Genomic DNA, 13,613 nt, shown 5'->3' with positions numbered 1-13,613 from the left:
TGCTATGGTGGGTTTTTTTTTTATTTAGTCCCTGCACTCTGTCAGAGAGTGAAACAAAGACACAATTCGGAATAGGAAATGCTAACAGTAGAGCGTCCTGGTGGTATTGGGAGCACCGCAGCCAGCGGTGTCCCTGCACCCGCCCGCCTTCGCGGCCCACGCTGCGGAACTTGTGTGGGAAGTGCGATTTTGCTCGCGGCCAGTTGTGCCACTGCCTGCTGCCTCCTCGGCCCCAGCAAACCGAGCCTTCTGCTCCAGGCGACGGATTTTCCCGCTCGCTACGCTGAAATGACATAACATTGCCGACTGGCAGGGCTCTTTTCAGGTTTTTGAAAAAATGATGGCTCAAGCACCCCATGTCTGTAATTTAGTCCTTTTGTGCAGCCTTCATAGCATCGTCGTGGCACAAAAAGCCTCGAGCATGACTGACTGAGCGCAGCCTTTTAATAGGGTCTATACCTTGTTCAAGAGGAACAATTAGGGGTTTGGTGGCGCGAAGCTTCGTGCGGGTGAACCTTGACCCCGCCTAACCTGGGGGCCCTGCTAACAAAACGGGGATTAGTGAGCAGCTGATTGCTTTTTGTTGGGGTAACTACTGAGAGAAACTGGAGCGAAGGAGATGAATTTCCAAAAAGGGAGAAAGGACAAAGGAAACAAAAAGACTGAAAGAAAGCTAACGAGCAAGTGAGCATACACATTTACATTTAATATGCTTTATATTTGATAGGGTGTCATTTGTCTTGGTGTTGTTGGCGTTGGTGTATTCAGGACAGAAAAGTGATGCTCTAATAACACAAGTCCAATTTTCCTCTCAAATGTGGAAGACGTAAGCAGATCAGCGTGCGGGGCCTTTCACGGGGAACCAGGTAAGGGTGGAACAAATAACTTTCTGGCCCACCCCGCTGCCTCTTGCCCCTCCCCTTCCCACTGCTGAGCCAACTGAGTCATCTCCCGCCACTTGCACTGCAAATCGCTTCCTGTTGGTGTCAGATTTCACACCCCAAGATGCGCTATGCTAACTCCCGGTACGGGTGTGTCAAAAAGAGGGTGACACATTCGAACATTTGCTCTTCGCTATGCTTCAAGCCTTTTGCTTGCCACATTTTTCTTAATGCGATTAGGGGCAACAGCAGCGCGGTTACTTAGCAGGGCCTTCAGATCAGGTGAATCATGTTAAATGCAAACTAGAACCAGCTCTGCAGACAGCTGCTTTAAATGGCTGTGGAAGCTTTTTTTTGGTTTGTTTGTTTGTTTGTTTTTTACCACTTTCATATATGGAATGAAGCAAATTGACGTGTCTGTTGTGACAGGTAGTGCTAAAGGAAGAAGACATATCCTGCAGACAGCACCATAATTGAACAGAATTCATATAGCCTCACACAGAGCCCTGCATATAGCCAACTACACAGGTCACTGCTTTGCCACATTGTATTTGTATTGACACCTGTCTATATAGATTAAAGTTTAATTACCAAGGTCAAATATCCTATGAGGTCTTTCAAAGATTACATAAAAACCAAAGCAGAATTGTATACCAGTTACTAAAATGTGGTATGCAAGCATTTTTGTGCCATGATTAATTAACTTAGCGACATGGGAGATTAACGTGCATTTGTGAAAAGGATTACCAGTCAAGGAGGTGAAACCAACCTGCCCCATGCTTGCTGTAGGCGATTGCTGATTATTTACAGGCCATATAGGGAGTAAAGGGCTCTCCCGAGTGAGCCATAGATCCTAATCACATTTTGTTTCTCAGGCATCCGAGACAGGTCACGGTCACAGGGCAGCTTAACTAGCATGCAGGGGCACTTTTGATTTTAATGGCTTTCTCCTTCCATGGAAGGGTTCTGTCCTGAACATCTGCACGGCAGTCATTTGCAGTTGGGACAGAACGGAGCAGCTCCCTCCTCTGCCGACTCTTCTTCCTTCTCAGATTTCTCCTGCTCATCACAGCCTGATTAATATTCCTGACCTACTGGGTGCTTTTGCACATTGAGCAGAAGACAGAAAATGCATCTATATGAGCATTTTACTTGTTGTGGATTTTTATCTGTTTTTCCATTGCCATGAAATCTATCTCGAAAAAAAAACCAAAACACCCCTGCAAGACAAAAAAGTAGACCTGAAATGGTAAATTGGTATTGACCTTCACGTCCACCAAATGTGAATTAAATGTGCTCACTATCTTCCGAATGGGGGAGACATTGCTGTCCGCCCATCCCAGTTCCTTGGGCGGACCCCTGAGATTTTGCCCAGAAGTGACACTCCAGTAAGCTTGAGGCCATATGGACGCTCTGTCACAACAAGCCTGCAATTAATCCTGAATTAGTTCAGCCAATCTGCCACACACTCCAGTCTGATGGAGCCTCCATGCGAAGCAGAGCGTGTGTATATGTGTGTGTGTGTGTGTGTGTGTGTGTTTGCAAGTGTGTATGCTTGTTCGTATGCTTGTAAGAGGCTTCCAGGAGGCGTCAGAGCATCCGCTCCACATTCACTTGACATCAGGCCCATCCCGACTCCAGACCTATCTGGAGGCTCACCATGGCACAGTACACTGGTGAATAATTCAGCCCACTAGGGATCTTTGAGCATGGAATATGGACTTGCTTTGGCTAGAAGAGTTATGATGAACCTATAGACCTGAGCTCATCTGGATAACCTTAATAACATTTCAGGTTAGGCTTATCACATTCTTTCTTTTTTTTCTTTCTTTCTTTTTTCTTTCTTCCTTTTTCTATCTATCTATCTATATCACTTTGTCATTTTCAACGGAATAGCCGATATTTAAAATTATAATTAGCCATAAGATATATCTCACATGGCACTATAGTCTAAAAAAATAACTGTTCTATCTTTCTGAAAATCTGGTTTTAGGATTCAGTTACCACCTTTTTACATAAAGCTTTTACAATCAGCAAGACCTAGACTTTCAGCAAAAGTTGAAAGTTCATGTAAAAACAATTCTATACCAACTCTAAATGGTCAGTGCAAAAATGTATTTTTTGGGGGGCTGTATTTCTGAATTAGCATCCATGTTTGCTTTGGACCATCTTTAAAATCCTGCTTTGCTCACGGGTTTAATTCGGAAAAGAGGATTGGGAGAATTGATGTATGAAATGTGTCTGACTTCACTGTACTGGTATGCACCTTGTCTTCATACTGTACATGATAAATGTTCCCTGTGTGCGTGCGTGTCTGTGTGTGTGTGCATGTGTTTTATCGCATTTGCCATCGACACACACATATTGGGCTTGATCGCAGAGCTAACATAACTGACTCAAGTCTGAGGCGCAGAGAGCGAGGTTTGATACAAAACCTAATGAATCCATGGCCCAGTGAATATGTGAGAGGAAGGCCAGCAGCGATTTACAGGGGATTTGGCCTCAGCCTTGAATGGGGATTCCAGTAATCTGTTGTTGATTGAGATTACCGCATTCCCCTGTGACCAACAATGCACCTTAAAGTGCAGCGTTAAAAAACTTGAGAACTTGAAGAAGAGGTAGAGAGAGAATTGGGGATGGGTAGTTGGGGTGGGGGGTGGCTGGAAGACATTTTTTTCTTTACTCTGCGAGAAAGATAATTTCCTGTGACTAGCTTTGCCAGCATGGGGGAGGAGAGGAGTTGTACCAGGATGACATCATAACTCAACACTGCGTGGTACACAGGAGGGTGGATGCAGACAGTGTTATATAGCTTTTCCATTAGGAGAGTGCTGCAGACTAAAGCAGGGATGATTTATTTAGCCAATAGGTCATCCAAAAATGCAAATGCACCTAATAATCAACGAAAGGCAGTGGAGGACAGTTAGTATGATGCTAATAAACATATATTCTAATGGTTACCCAAGTAACCTTTCATGAAATTCTAACCATAGCAATTTTGGGTAAATTATACTTTTAATGCTCTGTGTTGAAACAGATTTATTGTGAGGTCTGAAGTCAACCACAAGCACACAGACACACTTTCTCTCTCTTTCTCTCTCACTCGCTCTCTTCCCTTTCCTTGATTTTCACATATATTTCTTGTCTTCCTTTCCCTCTCTCATATATGCTTGCACTTGACAACTTTTAGCCATTACCAAGGTGGTGTCTAGCATCTGGATTGTTGTGTGTAAGCGAATTTCCAGGCCCTCCATTGAGGCAACGGCCATGCCGGCCAGAAGGTTCCAATTTAATCACGTGGAATGTATATTTTGCATGGAGGGCGACACTCTCAACATGTCAAAGAAAAATGGCTGGTGTATATCTGTGAAAATACATAATTATGAGCGTGCCAAATGGTCTCAGGCTGCTCCGTTCACAGGAAAGGGGGGTTAACCAAACACTCCGCTGTCACAAGTGCGGCACAGAGAGCGAAAGGTAATGAATGCCTTTCACAGCTTGTGTTTTGCCTTGCCGAAGCGCTCTGGCCAGTGGGGCAGCTCGGTGCAGCGCTCCGAGGACATAAATTACAGGGCGAGAGCATTCGTCCCAGCTCCTGGTGTTTCCCTTCAATCCAGCCAGCCTTTGGTGGCCTCGCCACCGCAACTACCGCAAGCGCTCAGCGCTGCCGCTTTCATGGGTCAGGATGTGTTCACCTGCCGGAATGCTCCTCCGAGATCCAGCGCTGTTTATCAGACTGTATTTTGATCTAATTCATGAGTGGGGTCAGTGAGTGTGAGCAGTGGGCTGGTAAGTTTGTACATACCAGGTGAGGCAGTAGGACTGCGTGTGTGTGTGTGTGTGTGTGTGTGTGTGTGTTTCTCTGTATGTGTGGGAGGAAGGCCATATGCCCCAGAGAAGGGTCATTGTATTTTTTCAAGAATGCTTTAGTCAGATTCCATCAAAGCCAGAGAGCTGTATATTCAGCAGCTGGGGGAAAGCACAGCCCTAGGCAACAACTGGCCCTCATAGCACTCGCACTCACCCTGTACTGCAGCAAGCCTGAGCCTCCATTCACATACAAACACAGACCACACACACACACACACACATACGTGCATGTGATTGTGTCCCCAAACACTACTCCTCCCACAAATGCACGATTATGTATCCTGACACACTAGCGTTCAAAAACAGCATGCTACTGCACTGACACGCAGACACACACACCCACTTGTACCCTCCAGACAAGAGTAAGAATAATGAAGAAAAAAATAAATAAATTCAATAGAACCTTCAATGATGCTCCTGAATATGAATATGATGCTCCACAATATGAAGCATTAGGGATAATTTACTCTGTGCCTTGAGTAAATCACTGTTACTGTCTGAAGAAAGAAGCTGTTAATCAATGAAAATATGAGCCAAATCTACTTGTCTTTGTAATATGTTATAGCAATTCAGTCAAATTCAGTCAGGTCAATCATTTTACACAATTCTAATTCCATTGCAACTGGATGGCGACCCAATTGATTTGATACTTTTGTATGTTAATTTGGTATTACTCGTGATGTTCATGCAGTCATTTATTAATTGTTGTAAAGGACAATATTAGCATTAATACAACAATACAAATATTCATAAACCTTTACCTCCATGTAGAAACCAGCTCTGTACATTCTTACTGTAAATATGGCAAACGTTGAAATTGATGTCCTCTGTTTCAGCTCCATGTAGGCTTCGCAGAGGAATGGGTCTCGATGCGAGAACTCTAGAGTCCTGGACTGGACCTGATGGTAGAGGTGTATTGGTGTATTCTCTACCATCCGATCACTAGATCTGCATATGAGAGTGTGTGGGTGCATATGAGTGTGTATGAGTTTGTATAAGTGCATATGAGTGTATATAAGTTCATTTGCGTGTATAAGTATGCATGAGAGTGTTTGTGTGCCTATGTGTGTGTGAGTGAGTATATGTGCATGAGTGTATAAATGCATATGAATGCATATGAGTGTGTAGGAGTGTGTTTGTGTGTGTATACAATTGTGTGTTTGTGTGCATATAAGTGTGCGTGAGTGTGTATGCGTGTGTTTCTGTGCATATAATTGTGTATGACTGTGAATGATTGTGTATGTGTGTGTATGAGTGTGTATGAGTTTGTTTGTATAATATCTGAGGAAAAGCAGCCATGGCACAGAGATCAGGCCACTTCCAGGAAAGCAATAGAGGAAGCTCTATTATTTATTGTGTTTAATACTGATATGGAGAGGTAGGGAAGTTTGTCAGTCTTACTCTTGTTTGCTGCTGCCAGGAACGCACACACAAAAAACCCAGGACCGGGGCAGCCAAGGAGCCTGAGACGTCTTACAACAGGGAGTAGAAGGAATCTCAGCGTGCTGCAAACTGGTCCAAGCAAAGCCACCTAATGATCTAACAGTCCTGAGTGATGCTCCCTTGGATAGGTGATTACTGTTGGCATGCGGTTTAGGGGCTTTTACGAACTGGGCGGGGGGCTTCGAAGAAGGAAACCTGCAGGGCTCAGTGTGTAGTTCCAGGCCTTGTTTTTTGCATGAGGGTTAAATATGTCTTTGTATGCATTATGAGTGCAAATAAAACAAGAGCGGTGATAGCCAACTTCTATGGTTTGGCACAATACTGACCCTGTGTTAGCGTGAAGAAAGTAACGGCCATTTCATTAAGCTATTGCAAAGCACCTGCTGTTTGAGGGGAAATAGAGGGGAAATTGTTACGGCAGCTGCAAATGCGCATCCTTATAACACCTTACGAGGTGTTTTTTTTCCCGCTGTTTACAGCCCGGCTGAATCCTTCATCTCATAAAGCCGTCTATTATCAGCATTGACAACGTAACACATTTATAGTGAATTCGCTTTAGTCTATGCTACTTGATACGCAGCGCCTCACGCTGGCACAGACTATACATGTTACAGGTTTTACGGGGTAAAGTTTAAATAAAAAGTCTGTATAAAGTTAATATAAGAGCAAGGAGAGAACATCTATGTGCTATCACAGAAATGTGGAAAATGAGACCATTTTACGCTGTAGCTCAAATTAGACCAAATAACTCACGTCAGTATTAACTTGATTAATTTGCAAAGAGTTATTTTAATCTACTGTGGAGTATGTTCAAAGTAAGGCCAAGATACTGTAATATTTCCCAGTTAAGAACAGCATTAAAAAAAAATGTTTGCAAGATTTGCGCGCACTAACGACTCAACGCCAAACGCGATGACCTCACCATGGGGCCGTCTAGAAACTGACCGATCCAATATGAGCGTTCGCAGGGGTGAAGTTAAAGCTCAGCAGCTCAGCTATCAGGAGAAACACGACGGACTCTTGTATCTTCGTGGGAGAAGTCGGTCTCGCGCGTGTGGGCGAAACTGTTTTATGCTGCACGGGTCATGTTATGCCTTCCATTTTCAGCCTGCCAGCTCGCCCGAGCTACAGACACCGAGGGACCTTCACGCAGAGGTCCGAGGATACGAACGCACAAGCGAAGACGCGCCACAGTAAACATCCGAAGTGTTTATGCTTTCAGGGCATTGGGTGGAAATGCGTTTCTCAATGCCCTGAAAGCATTAAAATGCGTTTCTATGACTCGCAAAGATTAAAGTAAAACCAAACCGCTGGCAGAACACGGAGAAAGCAGCATATACGTCTACGAGGACACAATGATAAGGTTTCTTCAACAGCAAACAGCTCGGAGGTTCAGTGTTAAATGTCAGTAAAATGCTTTCCAACATCACACGACTTAGATTTATTATAATTCTATGCCCCTGGACTGCTAAGACTACCATGGAATACAGAAAAGACATTCTGGCGTATGTGAAACCCAGGCCTGATTAGGCTGCCTACTCTGTAGATTAAAATGACGCTTGAGGAGGACCAGAAACACACACACACACAGAGAGAGAGAGAGAGAGAGAGAGAGAGAGAGAGAGAGAGAGAGAGAGAGAGAGAGAGAGAGAGAGAGAGAGAGAGAGAGAGAGAGAGAGAGAGAGAGAGAGAGAGAGAGAGAGAGAGAGAGAGAGAGAGAGAGAGAGAGAGAGAGAGAGAGATCTATAAATTATTTGTTATTGAATTGTAAAACTTCAATTTTAGTTAATCAAAAATAGGCTCATTTTGTGTAATGCCAAAGTGTGCATACTCCCTCCCCCCTCCCCCCCTCAGATGCACGTGAAAGCATAGCTGAGGCCCTCCTCTGCATGTACCTTGCACTGACGCCTGCATGAGCCCACAGACACAACACGTGCTATTTCAAGACTATGATGCCTTTTGTTACCCAGGCTCCTTGAAGCATGACCTAAGGGGCTTCATTGAAATCTCGGTTCCTTGGTTTCTTTTTTCATTTGGGCAAAGGAAGGAAGCCTATCTCAATGAGGGGAAAGGTGTGTATGTGTATGTGTGTGCATGCATGCATTTGTGTGTGGGTGTGTGCGTGTGTTTGGGTGGGGGGTCTGTGTGTGTGTGCGTATATTTGATTGATTGTGACAGGAAAGGGTTGGGATAATACACTGATACTCTGCAGGCCATTATCATGGTAAAAGGTCATTCCCATGCATAAAAATAGACCTTCCTAACCATCACTATGGAAGCTTGCAATAGATGGAAAAGATGATGGAGAATAATGCCTCTTCAGATACATTGTATTACGCGGATAAAACATGCCTAGTCTAAGCTATAAATGCCATAAAATGGACTACCATTCACTCAGAAAACCTTTCATGGTTTTGAATAAGGGATCTTACTGTCACAAGTGCTGCTGATACAAAACATTCACTGACCACTGCAATTTGTACAGAGGTGTGGGCTGGGCTGGTTCTGTTAGCTTTAATTACTGAGGTGTTACTGTAAAAGATTAACTCCATATGTTTAATGGCTTTTTACAGATATTTTCCTTTACTTATTTTCAAATCAAAACAACCATAAGTACATTGTTAATTTTTCAATATCAGGAAAAAACAGGAAACATACATAATAAAAATGCACTAAGTCTAATGTCAAATGTGTTTGTATATATTTCATCCAGTCTCCCTGCCACATTAACTCTTCCATCTTGTAAACCAAAAAGTTATAGCTGTGTCCTCCAAACCAAACATACCGCATATGTTATGGTCATCCTTACATTCATACAAGCAACTTCCCAACACACACCATAGCTGCCTTGCAATTTTCTTTTACCTGTGAATTTTAGAATGGCTGATAGATATATTTTTGAGGAGAGCAGATATGAGATAATCCATTTTCATTAGTATGAAAAGTGAAATCAGTATGGGGAAAAAAAGTTTTTTTTTTAAATGAAAAAAAAATCTGAAGAAAAGGTATACTCTGATATTTGCTCACTACTATATATATGTATATGTATATAATATATATGCTATTGTAGTGTCTGCTGTTGGCCAGAGGGGGAGGGGCCCCCCTTTGCGTCTTGGTTCCTTTCAAGGTTTCTTTCTCATGCTCTATGAAGTTTTTCCTTGCCATTATCACCCTTGGTTTTCTCACTGGGGACTTGAACTTGGATGTTTGCTGCTTTTTCACAACCTCTGATGTAAAAAGTGCTACATAAATAAATTTGATTTCGATTTGATTTGATATATAAATAAATTTGACTTTGACTTTACTATATAGGCCAATAATATGGCTATTTATTCATTTATTCATTCAGGTATTGCATGGTTATATGTAGATAGGCAGAATCTGTTGTACAAATACTGACTGAGAATTACACTAATCAAATCAATGCATTTTAATTAAACATTTAATATGTAGTTGTAGCCATCAATACATTTTATTAGCATCTATGGGTATGGCACAGAAGTGCCTCACCATGCAAGCAGTAAAGTCTCTCTCACTAGACTGGACAACAGGCCAGTCAGTCAACTACTACTACAGTATTACTAATATAGTTGAATACTTTTAACCACACCGCAGGAGCCAAAGTGCCAGTAAAACCTGAATTCTGCTGAGCTGACACACAATAGAGACGCAATGAATAACTGGAGCTTGGAGGATGTCCCTCTTTTGCTCAGGACACCGTCATCCTGTCTGGAACCATCAGTCAGACTTTAGCAGTTAAGGGGAATACACCCCCCCCCCCCAACACACACACACATACATTGAGTTAGTATATACACAACAGTGCATGAGTTAAATTACACAATGACAAACTGAATATTTTTTTTCAAGGGTAAAATAATATACAAACAGGTAAAAAAACAAACAAAAAGAAAAGAAACAGAAACATGCATTCTATAAGCATTTAAGAAATCAATACCAGTTAAAAGACATTCAAATAAATTTCAAAGAACATTTCAAAGCAATTAGTCAACAGTATTTTATTTGCAAATCTTGTCTGTTTAGTTACTTTATTAGATTTTTCTTTCTCGAAAAAAGCTCATTTTCTCTTTCGTTAACAAGACAGAAAGACAAGACACTTTAAAATAATTTTATAATATAATAATTTTTATTAAATTTATTAAAATGTATTATTCCATTGTCTGGAAACTTGTGTAAAATTTAATTTAGTGACTTAAGTGTTCAACTGCTCCTTATTTCACTTTGAATTTAAAATGCCCATGTGTAATGAAACAGAGCTTTAATATAAGGTGTTAAACATTTGAAACTATCATTTCATTGACATATTCAGCGAAGGGTTTGCAAGTGTTTCTAATTATCTTTGTTTAGAGAAGTAGAAAAATGTAAACTTTTGAAATATAGCGCCATCATGAGGCCAACATTTCCTACAACTATTAATGTCCAATAAATGGCATCACGTCATACTCTACAGGTTGACGTGAATGTACTGTAAGTAATACGGGCTTTCTGTGTCATTTATTGAAACTACTCCTTCCCCAACTTTTTCTTCTATTTTTGTTTTCTCTTTTCTCTTTTCAGTTGGTGACCAACTCTGTTTTGAATCTGAACCATAGCATTTGTAAAAACATATAATTTTTTTTACATATATTATTATGGTTATTTTGCATAAAATATTATTTTTATACTTCCACTTTCACACTCAATTTTGTATTTGAGACAAGTACATCTTATACTCAAATGCTTTTAATATGAAGTAAAATGTGATTTTTTTTCTTTTTGCAAACATTCCAGCATAGATTTCTATGCAGAGGTTTTGTGCATATGGATATGAACTGTAATCAAAGCTGGAAAGCAGTTATTGGTGAGGAATTGGGGGCAGAGGTGGGGCACTGATCAGCATTTGAATATTTGAATATATACCTTATATATTATGTGTGTATTATATTTGGAAGGCAGACATTTGATTCACTGGCAGGGCAACTAGAGTACATTGCCTTAAACCTCAACCTATCTTAATCAAACGATATGGAATCAATACGAGTACAATTAAATTCTTATAAGCTACAGATGACAAAACCTGGTGGTTTAACTGTGCTTTAGAACTGATCCTTGCAGATGAGATATTTCTCATAACAATTCTAGAATCAGCTCTCCATTAAAAACATTACAGTCATTACGGGTACAGTCCCCGTGTACGGGCATTCATAATTCTTTAAACAGCCACCATATTGCAAGCCATAATAGTATCAGTCCAAACACTGCTGTAAAGTATAGCTAGACAAAAATTAGATGTTGTGAACACTATAACCAGAACTCTATTTGACATAATTTTTTAATTATAAGCCATTATACAGTAAAAATATTTTACAGATTTATTTATCTTATGTGCAAGCAGTATATACAGCATATATGGTAGATATTTACTATTAACCCCAGCTAGATCACATTTGTCATCAAATTGCTGATTATTTTTGTCATGTGCAAGGCACCCAGCCTGAGGGACATGCCCATGACATCAGTAAGCTGTGTTTTATTCATATGCATTGCATACAAATATACAACCAGCAAACCCCAAAATCTATTAAAGGCATGCATTAAAAGGTATAGTTCAATATCATTATCACATTTACATTGATTTTCCTATTTTATACAGTGACTCCTTATATATACTGAAATTCTCTCTCTCTCTCTCTCTCTCTCTCTCACACACACACACTACATGCACTGCTCCCAATCACCTAATTACTGACCACCATTGCACCTGTGCCTTGTTTGTCTTTTGTTTTTCGCTCTGATTAAATCCTCAGGAATACTCATCCAGTGCTGTGTGTAATTCCATGTTCCTATGTTGCATGTCTTCTCATCCCTACTGATGAAACTACTTATTGCTTTGAACTGAACAAACTGGAACAATTTTTACAAATAGCATTTTGGGGACATGATAAATAGGACCTATCAAACACAAATTCATACCAGTCTACTCAACACAAGATAATGTTTTACTATGTGTATATCTTTCTCTCCTTTCTTGTGTCCACACACATTGCAATGCTACTGGCTGCAACCTAGAATAAGAAAAACAGGTCAAGAATTTTAGTAACACCCCTCTCTCTACCTCTCTCACTCACATGCGCACACACACAAAATTACAGCTGATCATATTATGAGAGACAGACACATACATATGCAACTAACACATCAGGTACAGCAGAGTTCTGTGGGTTGGGCAGCTGGGACACCAGCAATGGCTGCAGAGTCTGGGGGTTCTTCAGATGTGCTGTGTAAAGAGTGCTGGAATAGCAGGAGAAGAAAGGTTCTAGATGCTGTGTTGAAACCTTGTGTGTTTGTGTGTACATGTTTTCTAGAGAGAATCTGGGAGGTAGTTTTTGATTTTGTAAAGAAAGGTAATAAGAATCATTAAGTGTATTTTGTTGAAGGTGGGTGGGTGTTGGGAGTGCAATAAGACTAAGACTGGGACATAAAAGATAAAGTTACACTTATATAGGGCCTTTCTCAATACCCAAGGAAACTTTACAATTAATACATTGCACAATAGTTTTATATCCAGTCAACACAGCAGTGAGAAGCAGCAGCCAACTGCACACAGCATACACTCTACCAGAAACCACAGCTCCCTGGGAGACTGCATGAGGTACAGGAATGAGGGACAGGATAACACCCAGGACAGAGCACCATCCATCCATTATACAGTCATTCACACACACAGTAGGACAATATTTAGGGTAGGCAATTTTTACCTAGTTCTCTGTGTTTTTGGGCTGGGGAAATCACAGGCCCAAGAGGAAACCCTAGCCATGTGCTTTCTGTTTGTTTTGGTTCTGAGCCCTATGGAAAGCCTAAGTGGTCAAAATCAACCTCACGAAGTCACACAAGACCAGTTCACTACAGATCTTATCAGCTGATAAATCAGTGCTCAGGTCTTTTTATTTTTGGGATTCACATATGTATTAATTCACTCAATAATTTATTTATTAATTGATATAGTTACTAGCTATCTAGGTTAGCTAGGTTAACGAAAAGTTTAGTAGAGCTAGCATTAGTGACCATGGTTAGGTATTTTGGACATTGTACTTCAAATGGGCAATTTAAATGGGCAAGTATTTTAAATAGGCAAATGGATAACTACTTAGCTAGCTAGCAACATTTCCTACAGTTGGAAGATAGAAAGGAAGACCATCATTTTATGTTGTAGAAGATACCTAATGACAGCACTCGACAATCCGGGACCCAATGTAATTCAATCAAAATTAATGAGGTAAGGGCCATTTTAAATGAGTTAATCACCAAGTTTTACCAACTGGTAAAACACTTACCAGAGACAACTAACTAAAAATTGGCTGCTAAACAAAGCTCACTCATAGGTAGCTATAGTTGGCCAGTCATTAATTGTTTCTAGCG

The 13,613-nt window shown here is 40.8% G+C and overlaps 1 long non-coding RNA gene across 1 annotated transcript; it reads left to right on the top strand.

Moving 5' to 3' along the window:
- The first annotated feature begins 2,442 nt into the window (after positions 1 to 2,442).
- LOC145652013 (uncharacterized) lies at positions 2,443 to 7,620 on the top strand. The gene is made up of 2 exons (XR_014118156.1): positions 2,443 to 6,322; positions 7,302 to 7,620. It is a non-coding gene; the product is annotated as an uncharacterized LOC145652013 (long non-coding RNA).
- The last annotated feature ends 5,993 nt before the right edge of the window (positions 7,621 to 13,613 follow it).

Source organism: Electrophorus electricus, chromosome 18 (assembly GCF_041902795.1).
Source record: "Electrophorus electricus isolate QZ-2024a chromosome 18, ASM4190279v1, whole genome shotgun sequence".
NCBI classification, from domain to species: Eukaryota; Metazoa; Chordata; class Actinopteri; order Gymnotiformes; family Gymnotidae; genus Electrophorus; species Electrophorus electricus.
The sequence above is the reverse complement of the archived record's forward strand: the minus strand, read 5'-3'. Positions and strand labels throughout refer to the sequence as shown.